This window comes from Canis lupus, chromosome 6 (assembly GCF_003254725.2).
Source record: "Canis lupus dingo isolate Sandy chromosome 6, ASM325472v2, whole genome shotgun sequence".
Classification (NCBI taxonomy): Eukaryota; Metazoa; Chordata; class Mammalia; order Carnivora; family Canidae; genus Canis; species Canis lupus.
Window position 1 is genome coordinate 34,147,818 of NC_064248.1, and position 15,973 is coordinate 34,163,790.

Sequence of the window (15,973 nt, forward strand, 5' to 3'; positions counted from 1 at the left end):
CCCAAGCAAGGTCAGAACAACCCGAATGACCAGAGCAGTGCAGGTGCACTCTGGACAGTGGGCTTACTTCTCAGAGGAGAGAGGAGACTCGTACGGAGCCTGACCCCTTATGCTAACCCTAGTCTGCTCTGCATGCTCAACACAGACAAAAGACAATAAACTTCAAAAGCAGTTATACTTGACTTTCAGCAAACTGGTTGTAGATGATAAAGTCTGACTAAGTAGTTCTCAGCCTTGGCTGAACATGGTAAAAACACCTGATGCCCTTCTAAAATTCCCAGTGATCAAGCTACAGCTAAGATCAGTTAAATGGGAATCTCTGTGAGTGGGTCTTGGGCACTAGTAGTTTCTAAAGAGCTTCAGGTGAGTCTCATACAAGCCAAGGTTGTATGAGGGCCACTGGTATAGCTGAATGGTTCTTACCTGGCTGCTTTGTAGCCCTACAAGGAGAGGTTAAAGTAATGTTAATGCTCTTCTCTCCTGTGGTCCTAGCCTAATTGGTGTGGGGGCAGGGTGTAGAATGAGGTAGTTTAGGAGATGCTTGGCTGTCTATCAGCCACAGCGGAGAAGCACTGGGTAAGCTATAAATGCGAGTGGAAAGGGAGTTGAATTAATGAATCTCTTGCAGCTTTTGTTTCTTTTTGCAACTTCCATTTTGCCACCCACCATGCTAGCCTCCAGGCAACCCAGTTGTGTGGCTGCTGAGGATGTAACCACAGACACACCATACATGGCCCAGGAATGGTTCCTTCTAGTTTCTGGAGACCTGAGAGAATGGACATTAAATCTCATTTTTGAAAGCAAAGCTGGTCTACAGTGGCCACGTGTCACTTTCTCTGTATCTGCTTCCTCCCCTGGACAAACTCAAGAGCATCTTTGCTGGATCTTTCCACTTTCCTTCAGAGTCTACATCTTATTCTCTTTTTCTGGTTTATTTTTTTCACCTGGATTTTTTTTTCCCTGTTTTTGAAAACTCCCTCTACTGCAGAATTTCTCAAACTTCCCTGAAGACAAGAATTGGCTAGAGTGCTTGTTAAAAATATAGATGTCTGGGTTTCAGCCCTGACTGCCTGAATCTGAACTTCCAGGAGAGAGGTGTGATCATCTTTACATTTGGCAAAAACCCAGGTCTGGTTGTTGACCAGCTCTGGGTGTCCCATTCATACTGTCCTAGCTAAGTAGCTGCTGCTCCTGAACCTGAGAATCATGGTTCTAGGTAATTCTTATGATGGGGACATTTGGGAACATTCTTAGAAATCTCCTACAAGTTCATTCCCATTTTCATTTTGGAGCCCCAGCTTTTCCCAGGAAGACTGTTTGACAGAGGCTTTGTGGGAAGGGAGAGGATTACTAATTTAAGAGAAATAATGAAATGGTTGTTTACTGAGCACAAGGGAGGAGGCTACGTTTGTCCAGTCTTTGCAATGTTGATGCCAAAGAGCCACTGGCCTAACGTCAATGGAGTATTTGCCCATGACAGGAGGCTGCCGAGCCTTATATCTATGTATTAACTGATTTAATTTTCCTGACAACCCCTCTTCCTATCCCAGTCTTTACAGAAGAGGAGGCAGAGGCATAGAAGGTCATGGAACATGTGCAAGCTGTAAGTGCTGGTGGTGAAATCTGAACATGGTTGACTTAAGACCCCCAACTCTTATTCACTCGCTAAGATTGTGCTCAGGGGCGCCCGCATGGGGGTTCTGAGTCAACAGTGCAGTCTCTACGGAAGGACTTCCTGATACTTCCTGAACCTTCTGTTCCTCTCAGAGAAAATAATACAGTATTTGGATTCCCCTTTGAGTAGGATGTTAATTGAGGCTTGAGAGAGATAATTATATTCTGCTTTAACAACTTGGGATGTGGAATGGCATGGGCCATGGTCTTTCTCTCTTTTCATCCTATTACCAGACTTCATTATGTTTTACGATGGTTTTCATAGACCAACCATCTAGACTCTGAATCTGACTCAGCTGGTGGTACATTTAAATTAGTCCTGTGACCTGCCATATCATCCTTATATCCCAGTTTTCTTCTTAGGCTAAATCTCATCTCTCTGCAATTTTCTTTTTTCTAAAAATTACCCACGGCTGAATTCTAAGAGACAAATTAAAATAGTAGCCAGCCAGGGTTGCTGGAGGGAATGTGAGAAGCTGGATATCAAGACAGAGTAAAACTTGTGGCGGGCAGGGGAGGAGGGAGGACACACGGGAAATGTTCTCCCATCAAAGAACACTAGTTTTAAGTTTTACTGCTAAATATTCTGGTTGCTTCTCATTTTTTGGCCTCTTAATTCTGTTATGTCATTATTGCTACACAAAACTTGGGTTGGATATCACTCACAGTAAGTCTGTTCTTGTATCCAATGCTATGAATGTTGGATCTAGCACACAAACATACGCGCGCGCGCGCACACACACACACACACGCTGGTGTGATTAAAATCCCCCAAGGCTATCTACTAAAATAATCCCTAGAGCTTTAGAAGTTGTTTTTCTGGTCTGGCAGATGGAAGTCAAGATGCCCCAAGACAGTAGTGGCACAAAGTCAAATTAATTCTATCTGTAGGTTCTGGAGCACCTGTCGGTTATAAGGCAGTTTCTCAACCCCGACTGCTTATTACAAATCACACACACACACACACACAAATAAAATACTAATGACCAGGTCCATTTCCAACCTTTTAAGTCAGAATCTTTAAGAGTGGTTCCCAGGCCCAGGTATTCACAAAAAGCCACTCCAGTGATCCTGATGGGTCAGCCAGTACTGAGAACTCATATTTCGACTGAATATTTCTTTGAACTTATGTGCCCTACCTCTGCAGAAAAGAGAGCTGTGTTCTCTGGTTTTTCAATTAAACTGCACTAGTGTTGACTGCTACAGTTTTTAATTATTAATACTTTAATTTTTGTATTATATAATTATATATATTGCTTAATATATTACTTATACTTATTAATTTTTTATAACTGTGCTTACCAAAGATGCTTCCTTTTAGATGTGTGGGACTAAGGTAGAAATGCACACTAAAATCAGGGATTTTTGCTGTTCATCTTAAGAAGTTGCTGGAAGGGTCATATGGCATCTAGCCATGAATGTTTTCTGAATAAACATAACATGCAGAAATAAGGTGCTTCTATTAAAATTGTTCTTGCTGACTTTACTAAATAGTTGGTCTTGTTGATTCAATCCTCAGATGGTTAGTGAGGGTTTGCTACCTGCCAGGCACCCAGTAAGCCAAAGGGATAGGAGTCGTGCTCTTGGCTGTTAAATCACCGTGGAACATCTATATTAGGCTTGGCTGTCTGGAAGCTCATATCCTAATTTATATTTCAGTTTTACTGACTAGAAAGGGGGACTTATTTGCTTGTGATCAGGATTTTGCCTCTCCCCCCCTACTCAGTTCTAAAACCCAAGAACTATAAAAAGCCCATTCAAATTTATATTTTCCCGTGCCTTGTTATTTCTATTTTAGTATTGAATTGCCTATGCTTCCAAGAATGAAATGGGGTGTAAACAAACAAACCAGCAAGCAAATAAACAGATTGACTATAGAGTCCTCTGAAAGGGTCTTTCCTGATCCTTTTTATCTTATATCCTTTAACATACATTTAAGATCATTTCATTTAGCCTCAGTTGCTATTGCTAACACTGTGTATGCTAAAAAGAATAATAATAAACTCTAACAGGGAAAGGAGAAAAGTGCTCTGAATCTATCCCTGATTTGAATATTTTCATCTGAAACTTCTGGGCTTCAGAAATTCAAATCTAAGTGCATCTCCCCTCCCTGGAGACCTTAGGAGCAGTCCATGTCTGTAATTTTAGTTTTTCCAACCTTGAACAATCTCCATGGCTCCCATTAATTTTTTTTTCTCAGCTAAAAAGAGAACTAATGGTGAATCTGGAAGCCCTTCCCTGTCACTTTCCTGGGCCTCAGTCTCTTCATTTGGAAACTGGGAACAATAATAGCAGTGTCCCTTAGTTTTTTTTTTTTTTTTTTTTTTCTTTTTGTATTTTGAGGACACCATGAATGTGAAAGGATTTTATTTGGGAGAAAATTGCCATTTTGACTGTGTGTACTCATGAAAGATAATCATCTTCTCTCCCCAGAGAGAGAAGCATTTGTGTTTTTATGTTTTGGGCTTCCAAGGTTTTAGGCCAAGAGGGGCATAGTCAAGACCTTTTGAGGTTACAGGTCGTATCAAAGGTAGACGGGATCTCCTAGAAAACAAAAATCCCACCTCAGCTTTCATTGGGCAGGGCAAAGAGCAGGCACAGAGGAACCCCTAATGAGAATTAGTTTAAGACACAGTGTTAGAAGTGGGTCTGGCCAGTTCTGGGAACAACTACATGTGTTTTCTTGGGGAAGCAGCTCTCATATAGGGCAGAGGAATCTGGGCCTGTCCAGGGTGTCCAGGCTGAGGCTCTGGAGGCCAGAGAAGCCACACTGAGAAGGTCTGTGCCCACCTATGAGTTACATATAAAATGAAGTTACTGTGATGGTGGAAAGGCCCAGAGCCCTACAAATCCTCAGGGACTACCCCAGGCATTGGACATCTCAATAGTGGCAGTGGGAAAAGAGCAACACAAGTAGATTTGGTTTGACTTTTTGAAAAAGTAATTCTCTGTAGAGCAACTGGTTGTACAGAAATTTACAGCAGTGGAAGTGTAGGGGCCGGGTTTATGTGGGGAGAATGGTCATTTTTCCTATGATGTATCCCTAGTAGCCTGAGCTCCTCCATAGACAGGAAAGAACATAATGAACAGAAAAACAGGCTGTTTGATTTCATGATTTTCCCAGTTGCTTCCTCCTTCAGATTTTTTTTTTTTTGCCCAAACTATTTTTCTCAGTTTTACTGAGGTATGACCAACAAATAAAAATTGAATACAACTGGGTTGCACAATGTGCTTTTTTAGAGGTGTATGAAGTGATGACAATATACATATACACTGTGAAATGATCACCACAATCAAGCTAATTAACACATCCATCACTTCATACAGTTACCTTTCTTTGTGGGTGGTGAGAACACTTAAATTGTATTTTATTAGCACATTTCAAGTATCCCTATTTTTATATTTCTAGAATGGAAGTCAAGATTTAAAAACAAAACAAAACACTCCATCTATGGTCAAAAACTTATTCTAAGCCAGAAAACCTACTTCCACAGGAGCAAAACAAAATATGCCCATAGTTTAGTGATGTTAATAATAATAATGGTAATAATATTATCCTGAGTGTCAGGAGCTTTCTGTTCATGACCACCTTAGTTTCAATAACAACCCAATAAGGCAGGCATCACTCATGAGCCCCACTTTAAAGACGAGGCAGTTGGGGATCAAATAGGCTCAGTTAGCTTGCCTGTATTATCTCTATAGTAAATAATTTTAGCCTAAATCTAAATCTCTGATCATATTCTACAGATGAACAGCAAAGATTTGGTAATGCATGCATCAAAGTAGGTATACAAGACTTTGCCTCAAATTCTGACCAGACCAATTACAGGTTGCGGGCACCTGAGCAAGGTGCAGGTCCCCAGACTGTTTGTGTTATGGGGGTCCTGGAGATTGCCTATTGTAAACATGACTCACACCTGTAAGTGGGTTTAATCTTATTTGCTTGCTATTGCCTGTATACAGTGTTTTCAAATAATACCATATGCTCTAAAATAATCTGTTAACAAACAGCTGAGTTATTGAGAACCCTGTGGATTGTTGCCACCTCCTTTAGTTTATAAGTAATGTCAACCTTCATCTCCTTCTGATTGGAATTGGTATTATGGTATTCATTTAGCAGATGCAAAGAGCGAGGCTCAGGAAAGGTAAGACAAGTCCGATGGGAGTTTTCCAAGGTTACATTTTACGTTAGCGTGAGTCCATCACGCAATGGGTGAGAAAATATTAACATGTAATCAGTCTCATTACCCATAAATCTTTGGGGTAAAGAAAATGATCGATGGTAGCCCTAGATTAGCTGAGGGGGAGAGTTCCCACAGGATGGATGGCAAGGGACCCTTAACCACGGACGTTCTTACTCTCTCACTGAGAAAGGGAAAGTAGGGAGATGACTAGAAACCAACAACTTACTAAGACAGATTGTCCTATATCCTGCAAGGTTTGTGGACTGTCAACATTATTTACTGCGGATTGGGGTAGGATTGAATCTTGCCGTCTATGGTGGTGCTTCTCAGATGTCATACACACCCACCCTGGCGGTCTTGAGGTGCAGATTCTGATACAACAAGGCTGGGGTGGGCTTGCAATTCTGCATTTCTCACAAGCTTCTGGGGAGGCCGACTCGGTTGATCTGGGAACTATGCTTTGCAGAGCAAAGCAAGGCTCTCAGGACCCTTACAATGCCCCACCTCAATCTTGAGATTTCAGAACAGACTAAGGCAATCACTCATTACCTGTCATTCATTTTGAGATAGAGAAGTTGAAGGAAAGAATACAAAAAATAGCAGAGAAACAATCCATCATTCTGGGGAAGCTGTGGAGATGACATTGTCCGGGACACACATTTAACATGCCCCCATCCCCACCACCTGAGCTCATAGTCCACTAACTAGAAGTAGCCTGTCATCTTCTAACTATGCAGACGTGGTGAGGAAATAAGCCCCTCTTCTTTTAATGCACTCTAAAGTCTCAAATTACAAAAGTGGACCATGAACAGAGTTGGGGATTGAGGGCATGGTGGACGCATCCAACAATCATGGTTTTCTTTTTAAAGGGATTCCATGCCTGTAAATGCAGTGGGAAGTGCTAATCCAGGTTATCAGATGTTTGGTGTTTTTCTATAATCTCAGAACCAAAGCATTTCAATTAAAGTGATTAGGATAATTAAGGGAAAGGGGTGTTTAGCTTTGATTATGTCTCATCTCCCCGACACTCTACTGATCTATTTGAACATTCAATAAATCCTAATGAGACAAGAATAAGCCCAGGTATAATGACAAAACTGACAAGTTAGTTACTCCTTATGGAGATTCCCTCAAGCTTTTGCCTCCAAACTACCTTCTCTCTGATTCCTTATAGTGGCCCCTACTCCCAATGTTTTCCTGTGTTAATTAAATATGAAACACACTATGGTTTTGAGGAGAATTTGATTCCAGAGGAATCAATCACTGTGATTCATGCCAGGGAGAAAAATCACGAGAAGTCATTTATTTCTTCCAATGACTGTTCATATGCACATACTGCACACAGGTACGGGAATAATGTAGATGCCACATTTAAATAGAAATCAGTTCTACTGGGAAAGAATTTAAGCTTCTCTTCATAGATACAGGGTCAGAATTTCTTTTGATAATTTTAAAGGAAATACTAGAAGTTTTTAATGAAAAGTTACCTCTTACCCCAAAAGATGGTCTATAGTGAATCATGCAGTGACCAAAAAAAAAAAAAAAAAAAAAAAAGGCAAAGAAGGGGACCGTGTTCACTGTTTGTCACATTCACACACTATTATATTGTGTGTCATTCCCTTCTCTTTGAGATGCTGCCTTCCATGAGGGAACCTCTGTATCTCCAGTGGAAATGGCTCCTCCGGAGGCCTCTGTGCCTCATAGGAGGCTTCTGACCTGCCTCTAGAAAGTATCAGGCTTTCTCACCTGCCTGGAAACCCTTCACAGCTGAAGGGCCCTGATGGTGCTACTTAAAGGATAGGTTTTATTTGCTTCTTTGTGGCCTATCAAGTCAATGATCTGCAACCCGAGAAGTGTGTAATTAGGCCATGACATGACCAAAGGAGTTGTTACATCTTGTCTTGTCACTGGCAAAAGTGTCTACCCACATGGCTGTGACAGCTATGGTCTACTGGGTTTGGAATTTCCTTTAATGTCTCCCCAACTCCTTGTTGGTCCAGTCTGTTGACTATTACAGTCTTGGTTCCTTTTTTTAACGGCTTCAATTACATACATGTTCATCCAATAGTGCATAACCGTTGTTAAGAAGCCATTATAGATTATGGACCAAAGGCAATTAGTTCTCGAAACAAAAATTTGAGCACTTTTAATGTGTATGTGTGTGTGCATATCTGTAAATTAAAAATAAGAGAAACTCTGGAAAATCTATTAGTAACAGCCATGTTTCTTTTCAGCACTGAAAGCTTTGTGTCCATAAACAGGAGTTTGAAAAATCATATTAATGCTACTATCAAGAGCTATACATCCTCTCCTTCATCATTGCAGAGCCCTCTCAATTGTTACCAAATATAATCATTATCGATCTGCACAACAGGTTGGCAGAAAATGTAAATATCTTTAGTTATTATAATTTTTTTTGGTGAATGCCTAATGGGAACTATTTGATCCATAGGCAAAATAGATAAATTATTGGTGGATTTGAGAGCAGGAAATTCAACTTTTTCATCACTAAGTCATGTCTTAGTTATGACTATTTGACGCTGCAAACATATCTTGTCCTGACTTTATTAACAATAGCATAAGGAGGCAGAGACAGTGCAGGACCTGGACTAATGGATGTTAGATACATATTCCAATCATTGGACTTCCCAAGACATTTGGAGAATCTACCTGGGATGAGCACACATGTTCTGCTCGTTCTGGGACAGTCCAGTTGAAGCCTGTTGTCCTGGACTCATTATTAATAACATTGCATCCTTTCCCTGTCTCAAGTGTTGCATTCTGGATAATCATTTCTAGGGTCACCCTCAGTATACTAATCTCATCAAGTTGTTTGTTCCAATGTTCTACATAGTACCTGACTCAGAGACACTACCGAAAATAAGTGACTTCAAAATAGAAATCTACGTGGTGAAAAGGGAAAAAAAAAAAAAAAAAAAAGGTGGCAGGGAAAATACTCCAGGACTGCTTAATTTAAGGAAAGCTGACATATCAAAATCTAACCACCAAAGAACTGATAAACTGAAGGGCTTACCTCCCCCCTACCCCCAAGTAGGTTTGTCTGTAACAAAACAAAAACAAAGCAAAACAAAACAAATTATTCCTGGAACTCATAGGATTAAAAATAATTAATTTGCATATAGTCCTACCTATTAAGTTTTAAAAGGCTTGTCTACCCCATACTCGAGTAGATTTGGTCACTGTTCTTCCTAAACTCTTTGAATCCAGAATCTGTTAAGGAAATAACAGATTCAAACCTCTGAATTTCAGGGATTCAGGTGGAATTAATATAACCTAGATATTTTTGGTTTCTTCAAAGCTCATTCTTGCCATCCAGATTTAAAGCTCTTATGAGAATACATGAAAATAGAAAACATGAACACTTTATGTAGTGCCCTTTATATGCCAAATCTTTCACAGCCATTGTCTCAATACTTCCCAAACACCCTGGAAGGTGGAATCAATACACCCATAACAGATGAAGTGATGGAATGCAAAGAAATTACTTCTCAAGATTGGTCCAATAAGATGCAATAGAGCCTTGTGATTAAGGGCACAGACTTCAGCTTTCAGGCTGAGCTAAAAAACTTGCTCAATTCTCCTGAGCACCTTCCCAATCAGTAAAATGGAAGGGCAACATCACCGTATAGCGCTGGTGTGACAGGTCCATGGCACCGTGTTTGTAAAGCGCTCAGCACAGTGCATATCACCATTGTTAGTATTGTGATTATCGTAATTGTGTTGTCATTGTCCTTACAGAGATGATGATTTGAGTCAAAGACTGTTCACCTGCTACATCAAACTTCAAGAAGTCTTAGTAAATCATGCAAATAATAAAGTCCTCCATTTCCATCTAATGAACATGCTAACAGGGGCATTGTCATATATACTGCCAAGTTTTACTGAAGAAATTTATTTTTGTCTGGTGTGTGTGCCTTGTAATGGGAAACTCTTTCTAGTTACCCTAAAGCTGCCTGGAATAATTAGCTTCACTCTCTCTTCCTGAGGGGACCCTGACCTGCCAATAACAAAACAAAACAAAACAAAACAACTCCAAATGTATCAGTTAAGAAAGTTAACTTTAAACCAAAAAGAACAATATAAATAAAATAAGAATATACTATATATATATTTTTTTTCCAGCCTGGCATTCTGACTAACAAAGCTGGACATGCTTTTCTAGGCACTGGGGTATAGGATGTAAATAAAGGCATTAATGACTCATTTCTGCTACATTTCTATTACAAGTTGACAGAGCGTCTTTTCTTACATTGCAGAACCCAGGAGAATTCATCAGGGCATATGAAATTAGCAGAAAGGATAAAGAGCTAAAGTCAAGAACAACTTGAAAAAGGCAGTGTCAACAAAGGTACCAAAAAGGAACTGCTGTTTGCTGCTGTGTTTTGACTCAACAGGTGAGAATTGGAATCTAAACCGGTTTCCTTCTGACTCTGGATCTTTGTCTCAGCTGAGAGATGCTGGGGCACGGATACACTTCTGTCCCCTCTGAGCTTCCATGGGCTGAGCCCTCAGTTCCTTACTCATCCGAAAACCACCCTCGGCATCACCCAGGCTTAAAATCAGCTCATTCTATTTTTCTACAGTGGATTTCTCAGAGAAAAAAAAAGTTGAAAACATAAATGAAATGTAAGAGGAAGGCTACTCTAAAGTTGCAGCATTTGTTTTGCCAAATAAGAGCACTAAAAAGAAAACTGAATGAAAAGTGGAAAAAAAAAAAACAGGGGTGCCTGGGTGGCTCAGCTGGTTAAGTGTCCAACTCTTGATCTCAGCTCAGGTCTTGATCTCAGATTGTGAGTTCAAGCTCCACGTTCGGCTCCATGCTGAGCTTGGAGCCTTCTTTTCTTTTCTTTTCTTTTCTTTTCTTTTCTTTTCTTTTCTTTTCTTTTCTTTTCTTTTCTTTTTTTTAAGTCTTTTTAATGACCATTCTCTGTCATTATTGTTTCATAAAAGAAAAGCTCTTTGTAATGCATCTGAGAAAGAAGCATGGCTAAAATCTGACTGTTCCCAAGCCCAGGGAGCTGAAACACTCGCTCACATTATGTTGCCCCTGTACACCTGTCCCGGCCACCCAGTAAATATGTCATCCCAGGCAGTCACCAGGTCTCGAACTGGCCTTGGGAGACAGTGCTTAAACAAAGCCCCAGGATAAGATCTGTCGATCCCTCTCTGTGCACATTACAAAGAATGAGTGCAGGGGCTTGCTGCTGATTCTTAACCAGGAACAGTTTCAACCGTTAGCGAACTCGCTTCAGGTAACAGGGCTGAGGAAAACGATGATAATTCCCTCCTTTGTCTGCTTTGCATTGTCTCCCCTCATTAAGGGACCTGCATTATCCACCGATGAAGCTTTCTGTATTCCACCCAAGAAAAAGTAAAACTGTTAAGTCCCTGAAGTACAACAATATTTTTTAAATTAACCCTTCTACAAAAACAACAGCCACAACAACAAAACCTTAAAAAAAAAAAAAAAAAAAAAAAAAAGAAAACCTCTAATGGTAAATTAACTGTCCCATTCAAGATGCTCCTCTTGTGTTTTATAAGCTGACAAGCCCTTCACTTTTAGTCTATATCATTTGATAAGGACTCCAAATAAAACACTACATCATTTTAAATGCAATTATTAGCCTTCTTGTCATGATGACATTTCTCTATTGTTTAATTTGAGTCTAGGAGGTAAAAAGTCCTAAAATACATAGGGAGTACCTACACTAAATAGAAATCAACACAAATTATTTTACTTTTAGATCAAACTAAGGTTTTACGTAACAATTTAGTTCTATATCCTGTAGTCACACTTATGATGAAATATTATGAGGGTAAAGAGAGGTTCTTTCCCTATCTGTCCATGTGTGTATCTTCCGCCTTCCTTCTCCCTCGCTCCTTCTCTTCCTCCCTCTTTGTTCTTCTCTTTCTTTTCCATTCATGCACCCACACATCTATTCATTTGCCCATCTATGTATGTACATATGTATATTTCTATCGCTGTCACCTCCATAAATTTAAATAGGGGCAGACCGAATTCTCCATGACCTCAAACACATGCCTACTTATGCCTACTGAGTTTTAAGAAAGAACTACTCAATCTATTTCTCTCTGAAATAGCAACGTTTACTCATAGGTTAGGACTATCACATTTGACAAATGTTCTAGCATGTGGGCTTGTCACCACCTGGACTAGACCTCCTCGTATTAAGATTTACCTAGATATTCCTATGAGTTCTTTGTGAGGGCTTAAGGCACAGGTGTGTGTATGTGTGTGTGTGTGCTTCTGTGCCAGTGTTTATTTTAGCATATATGTATATACACACAACACATACACGAGTATATATATGTATTTCAAATGCAGAGAGCAAGATAATAGATATTATGGCATCTTAACTGGGTTTCTATTAAGTTGAGCTATGAAACTGCCAATATTCTATCATTTTTGTCACACAAAAATAGCAATTTTATATGACACGGTCTAAGACTATGTTTTCAATGAAACGTTACAATCTCAAAAAAAAAAGATAGAAAATAAAACAAAATCTTTTTGTCTCTTTTGCTCAGTCTAGGGGCACCTGTGCAGCTTGGGCTATGACTGTATGTCCAAAGCTCCTGATTTTTGGGGATCTTTAAAGGAAATGCATGTTCTATGTGAAAGACGAAATGGCCCCTGGTAACTGTCAGTGCAACGGGATCATTATGAAATTTCTGAGTGAACCACCCCATTTTGCTTTCTCTCTAGCTGCTGGAATCTGGTTCCCTTCTGCCCTAATGTGGGGGACATTCTCATGCACTGGTTGTTAGGAGATGTTAGAATGTTTAGCAAGCAGGACAAGCATGACAAATGTCTGCCTTTCTGGAGAGAGAACATTTTCATCAAAGCTCTATACACATCATACATACATCCCCAAACATTTGTGGCACAAGTCACTGAACAAGGAATGTCCCCTCCCACCCGCCCCACCTCCTGGTTTGGCTGCTCACAGATGCATCAACAACCAAGTCATAAAACACAACGAAACCAAGAGCCAGTCCATAAAGAGAAGCCTGCCCCAGGCTTAATTCAAGCAAGCCATTCATCGAGCTAATGTGATGGTGGACCTGTCAAATCCGGAACGCATCACGGACACATCAGCAACACCGAGTGGCATGCAATGACCAGATGACCGTCGGCCCCACTGCCATGCTTTGCTTGGTTCAAGCACAGAAAACAATCCCCCTTGAGAGTTTGGACAGTTAGGTTTCCCTAAGTCAAGGTGAGATTAAAATGAAGATTTGGTGAAGTCAAGTGCTTACCACGCATTTCCTAAATGCCGAGGAGAGATATTTGCCTATTCTCCTTAAATCTGTCAGTGAGACTATCAAATTACCTAGTCCAGACAGGTCTCTTTCTTTTGGGGAAATCTCTGCCCACACCAGATGGTCTTCATTCTGGAGGTCAGCAGTCAGAAACTCTCAGGGTGCTCCCAGATAATCAGCATGTGATCATTTAACCAAGAAGATGATGGGCAGGGAGTTGCAAGGTGCCCATCAAGGACCTTCTGGACCGTCCTGAGGTTACTGGAGTTCAATATTTTCCAAAGGTCCCTGAATCTTTAATTTGATGAGGGCTTAATTTGTGCTGATAAAAGGTAAAATTCTACCAACTGGGGACATCAGACTTCTTTTGTTTTCCACATGCCCGAAGAGTGAATCTCATGATTACAAGTAAAATTAGTTGCGGTTTCTCTTTTCATCAAGTTGACAACCAGTGAGCATTACCAAAACGCTGTCAATTCCTGCTGATTTCGCTTCCTAGTCTGAAGGAGTTGCTTTGGGTTAAGTTTTTTCTTTGTCATTCCTGCCTGTCTTCTAGATGAGAGGAACTGAGAATCTGTCCCTGCTGATACTACGCTGTGATCACGTGAAAATAAATTATTACACAACTGCCCTAGATAAATTCCAGAAACTTGGTATCTTTCATCAAGATTCAAAAGCTATCCTAATAGTTCCACATTTTTCCCCAAATACATGTCTTCTATCAGGGGAAGGGTCTTCCTTCTCTTCACCTGCTGACTGGAAACATAAGGAGATACCATCATGTCATAACTACGCTTTACAAACTGAACCAGAAATATCATTTTAAAGATTGTTTTCTGGTAATTTGCCTATTACTGCACATACCTCAATGCAATAATCCCATATGTGGCAAGTGTCTTGCTTATAATGAATAGGGCTAGTAATCAATTTGCACAGCAACCAAGAAGACCTAATATGTAAATTTCTTTCATGAACAGCAAGAGGCCAATTACATGAACAAGAGTATATTTACTTGGTTTCTTCCACTGAAACGATTACACTAACGTGGGAATTGTAGAGTCATTCAAGATTTACCAATCCAAGAGTGAGGGCAATTTTCAGAAGGACATGTTGCCAACGAGAAATCTCAATAATGTTAAAATAACAGGTTTTATACACGTACTTGCATAGGGTGCCCCCCACTCAATGCAGCAACACTCTAAGTTAATTTTCAAACAAATGCCAATGGAGATGGCCAGATTCTCCAGTAATTCTATTTAAGGACAGCATTAAATATTGTTTATTATTTTAAAAGTATCTAGATGGGTCTTATTGAAGAAAGCAATTTAAATTATATCTTTTATAATTAACCTTTTTTCAACTTGGGGGAAGATGCACTTATATTGAGAAGCAAGATAAAAATCCAAAGAAATAAATCCGTTTAAGATTCTTATAATTATACGGCAGGCTAAAGTTACTATGATTATAATTATACACAAAGTGGGTGTTTGAGAATTTAGCATCTAGAGATATTTTCATAAAAATAATTAAGGGTTGTAGATGAACCACATTACAATTGATACTTTGTGAATCTTCAATGTGCAGAGTTTAATAGCATTAAGACTCTTCATTTGTAGAATGAGCTCCAGGATTTCAAGATTGCCGTCAGTTTTATGAGCTTTATTGACTCTCTTTCCTAATCTGGTGTCAAAGTGTACTGAAGATAGTAACGTCCATAAAACATGTTTCGAGTCTTGGCAAGAGGATATTGGGTAACTGGATAATTTATGTGTTTAGAACTGCATCTTAACAATTGTTTGGATTTCTTTGGAGGCTCACTCCAGCCTTGAGAACTCATTAGGGCTGCTGATACGAAAACAATAATAACACCTACATACAACCAGATAGCAGATCTCACTTCTATCTCGCCAAAGAGCCATTTGTCACGAGTGTAGGCATGGGGTATTCAAAGTGCAGCTTTTAGGGTCCAGGAGTTTATTTTGCTTTATGACACCTCGGAAGAAATCTGCAGCTACATCGAGCTAACGACACATCTCGTGAGAAATGAAATGGAGCCGCAGAGGAAGCACACCACAGCAAACCGAGAGAGGAGCTAAGTCACAACAGGCCAGGTAGGAAGGAGAACCAGTGGCTGCTGACACTTCCCATTCGGGGGTCAAGTACATCGCCTGCTTACCTGTCTGACCCAGCATGCCTCAGCCACACATGCAAATTGTTACCATTACTGTTTTATTCATGAGACGTATTTTTAAATTAAAGGAGTCATTACCAAAAATAAGCACCCTCAATGACATTTGTGCATGCAGAGCATCTGAACATTCACATTTATGTCCTCAGAAAACAGAGCCAACGAGTTGCATTCAATATGGAAACGCACACTTTGTTTTTTTCAAGGCACCTACACAAAAATAGCTGTGGCTTGCCATTTCAGAAACCGAGTCATCTGTCAAGCCTGGGTAATGGGTAACGAAGCTCCTCCACCCCCCCAGCCCCACCCCTGCCATCCGTTCTGACTTCTGCATTTCTTAGACCCGCTCTGTCCCCTTCCACTGCCAGTCTTAACATGTGGTGCGCATTACGAATACATGTCAGTTTATCTTAGTAGGATCGGACACTGGGCACTGCTGCAAAGAGTGAATCTCCATAGGAATGCCAGATACATCTCCCCCATTCCTTTGTGTTGGGTTTTTAAAAAGGCAATGGAAGGAATGCTCTACTGGGTGTAAAAAAGTCATAAGAAAGGGAAAGGGGGTGCTCGCAGTTGAGGAAACCCTGTAGGATCATCTTCTTAGGTGTTCTTCCTATGAGTT

General features: G+C 40.2%; 1 protein-coding gene across 20 annotated transcripts in view; it reads right to left on the bottom strand.

Annotated features, from left to right (window-relative positions):
* The window catches only part of RBFOX1 (RNA binding fox-1 homolog 1), a 2,033,116-nt gene that overhangs the window by 21,395 nt on the left and 1,995,748 nt on the right, over positions 1-15,973 (bottom strand). The gene's annotated exons all lie outside the window — the stretch shown is intronic.